Genomic DNA, 3,651 nt, shown 5'->3' with positions numbered 1-3,651 from the left:
TTTAATTAACGGTAATAACAATTCAACATGCAAACTACTCGAAAATGATGATTCCAAACAAGTTTTAACATAGGATTGTCCTCTATCTCCCAACTCATCTAAAGTTTTGAACAATATAGACAATAATGAAAATTTCGAATGACAAAGTAAATGTGATTTATTAGTCATTGAAACATGCTTAATGGAAAACGATAAAAAGACCTGGATAATAGATTCAGGTGCTGCTAATCATATCTATATTTTATCTCAAGAAACTAGTTTCTGGAGACAACTTATAGAAAGGAAAGCGACCATTAAGGTAGAGATCTTTATAGGAGATAGGTACATTTTACTTGAAAATGTTTATTACATTTCTTCTATGAAAAGGAATTTAATATCCATCTCATGTTTGTTGGAATGAAATTACAAAGTTTCTTTTGAAAATAATGAAGCGTTAATTACTTCAAAAGATATTAATATTTGTTACGCAAAATTAGAAAATAACTTGTGCATGTTAAAGCTGACTGAGGTAAAAGCCGTGTTGAACATAAAGATGTTTAAAACAGCTGAGACTCAAAATAAGAAAGGGAAAGGTTCTCCAAATGCCTATCTTTGATAGTTGAGTCTTGGTCACATAAATCTCTATAGGATTGAGAGATTGGTGAAGAACGGTCATCTTAATTAGTTAGAAGACAATTCATTACCACCATGTGAATCTTGTCTTGAGGGTAAAATGACTAAAAGATCTTTTTCTGGAAAAGGTCTTAGAGCCAAAGAACCTTGGAGCTCATAAATTCAGAACTTTATGGTCCGATGAATGTTAAAGCTCGAGGAGCATATGAATATTTCATTAGCTTTGTCGATGACTATTCAAGATATGGGTAAATTTACCTAATACATTCCAATTGAAGGAAATCGGAACTAAGATTTCCATGAGCAGCGGAACAAGACTATTCCAAATTACAATTATGAATGAACTTATATTTACAGTCGACTTCAATACAAACGGTCATACAGTTCATACAGAGAAATTACAGCATGAATAAACTCAAATGAACAAAGATCAAACTTTACATACATATGAGGATGCGTCTCCATGCTCCGTTGCATGACTCTGATCGAACAACAGCAACAACGAGCGCTCGATCTACACGACTGCAACACAGCACGAACACCGCATGAACACTTTGCGATCATCCTCAATGATCACCTCAGTCACGAATGCCTTCGCAACACGAATGGCCTCCACAGCACCACGAATGGCCTCTAGAAAACCTCGATGGTGTCGAGTTGAGTCTGACACCTGATAATGGGCAGAAATGCACGTTATTACAGCGCTAAGTTATAAAACAATGCAAGATTACAATGGTAAAAATATATAATATTGCATCCAAAAGCATTAAGTTCACAACATTGTGATCGCATGCATCCATCTCATTAAAACAGCTAACTTATGTATTTTTGTGCAGAAAATGCGTTAGCGCAAGGCGGAAATGCGATCCAAAGAAATTAACGTCTGAGCACATTAAGAGATTGTGACCGCAAGGGTATGCGACTGTTTGTGTTCACGAAACATCTGCTCAAGGAGGTGGCTGCATCTGGGTGAAAGCTTAATAAATCACAATGGGAAAGAAAGCTGATGACGGTCGATTTTGAATTAAGTTGACAAGTCGTTAATGACATACTATAACAAGTACACTCAAATTTTCGGTGACAATTATTCGGTGCATTAGACAGAGAATTATTGCATCCCATCAGCGCAATCATAAGAGAGAAGAAGCTTTCACCCTGACGCTCTATAAATACCGAAGGCCACCTTCATAGAAGAAGTTAGTTCGTCCAGTTTTAGAGTTCACCATATAGACAATAGTTAGCCTTGTTCTTCGTTTTCTTATACTTAGAGGGCAGAAGCGAAAGAAGGGAAAAGATGTTGAAAGATCGTCCTGGTCAGCTTGAGAGAGTGCCAGGGAGCATGGAAAAATAGAGAGAGGGCCGACTCTTGTGAGAGCAAGAATATCTTTTGAGCAGAGTAGAGAAGAACAGTGTAAAAGCCTTGAGAAGCAAGAAATTGCTACCAGGCTGTTTGCTCTTATTCTGCATTGTCATTCTGTACTTCGATTATATATTGAATGGGTTCAAAAGTACTTAGTTAACATTACCTAGGATCTTCATTGCATGCGATCATCTTGTCTTATGCTGCGCCCAACACCCCTTTAGAGCTACTCGAGAGAGAGTCTAAAGAAAGAACCTAAGACTTAAGAGGGCTAGGTTAGAATCTAGACTCGAGAGAGCAAGATTAGATCAACATAAGCAAGAGATAGAGACTTAGAGTTAAGTTTTGTTTGCTATCATACATCGCATGTACCCTAGAGATAGGTTAGGATAGTATGTGGTCGCCTTGTGTATGTGTGTGTCATTCGTCATCGCATAGACAAGAATAGAGGCTTAAACATAGGTCCTATCGACACCATCACATAGATCGCATGCATTCTAAAACTAGAAGCCGTAGCATTTGCAATGAGAGATGATTTATTGTTGTATGTGTGTAGCATGATCGCATAACATGAACACAATCCCAGGAAGTGTTAGCTAAACTCCTTCTCAACCTGTTCCCCCATATATTCATTGCATCTTTCGTATTATTAACTCTTTTCTCAACTTCGCACCATACATTTTATACTGCAAACAACAAACCAACTAACCCCTTGATTTATTTGTTATCATAAAGTGATCCAAAAATTACCATCGCATAGTGTTTCCTGAGGTCGACCCTGGGCTTACCAGGAAACTCAGTAGGATTTATACTTGGATCTTGCTGAGAAAACTTGCATGCTCAACGCATTTTCCACCATCGCATTCTTAACCATTATTTCATCGCATAACACCACGCATCAAGTTTTTGGTGCCGTTGCCGAGGACTTCGGCAATACATTGTGCTAATGGTATTTTTTTTTTAATTTTCTTTGCAGCTTTCAATCACTGGCGAATTATGACCCAGAGATTGAAAGAATGTTTCGATGAAGACTGAGAAACAACCGCCAACAATAAGACAAAACTCCAAGAATGGCAGAACAACCGGAAGAAAGGGCTGCAAATGCAAATAATATAATGGCCAACCCCATCCTCCTGGGAAATGACCGCAATAGACCCATTCGGGACTATGCATCGCCCAACCTATATGATTTCTCCCCAGGAATCATGAGGTCGGCGCTAGATGAATCAAGGTTTGAAATGAAACCGGTTATGTTGTAGATGATTCAAATGGCCAGATAGTTTGGTGGAAGATGTGGCGAGGACCCACACGCCCATCTCCGGAGTTTTATTGAAATCTACAACAATTTTGTGTTCCCAAATGTGTCTACCGAGGAGGTTCAACTAAAGCTGTTCCCATTTTCCTTATGTGACCAAGCAACGAAATGGGCTTATTCTCTCAAACCAGGGGAGATAACATCGTGGGAACAAGTAGTGGAAAAGTTCATGAAGAAATACTTCCCTCCAATGGAGAACGCAAGAAGGAGGAAGTTAATTACCAATTTTTAACAAGAAATTGACGAATCGCTCAGCGACGCTTGGGCGAGGTTTAAGAGGCTGGTAAGAGATTGCCCGCATAATGGCTTACTAGACTGCTTACAGATGGAGATTTTCTACCATGGTCTAAACCCTACATCGCAG

The 3,651-nt window shown here is 38.8% G+C and overlaps 1 non-coding gene across 1 annotated transcript; it reads right to left on the bottom strand.

Moving 5' to 3' along the window:
* Positions 1-3,489: 3,489 nt before the first annotated feature.
* LOC120069979 lies at positions 3,490-3,596 on the bottom strand. The gene has a single exon (XR_005479741.1). It is a non-coding gene; the product is annotated as a small nucleolar RNA R71 (small nucleolar RNA).
* Positions 3,597-3,651: the final 55 nt, after the last annotated feature.

The sequence above is a fragment of the Benincasa hispida genome, unplaced genomic scaffold (genome assembly GCF_009727055.1).
Source record: "Benincasa hispida cultivar B227 unplaced genomic scaffold, ASM972705v1 Contig727, whole genome shotgun sequence".
In the NCBI taxonomy this organism is placed as follows: domain Eukaryota; kingdom Viridiplantae; phylum Streptophyta; class Magnoliopsida; order Cucurbitales; family Cucurbitaceae; genus Benincasa; species Benincasa hispida.
Note: the sequence above shows the minus strand (reverse complement) of the source record. Positions and strands in the feature narration are given on the sequence as shown.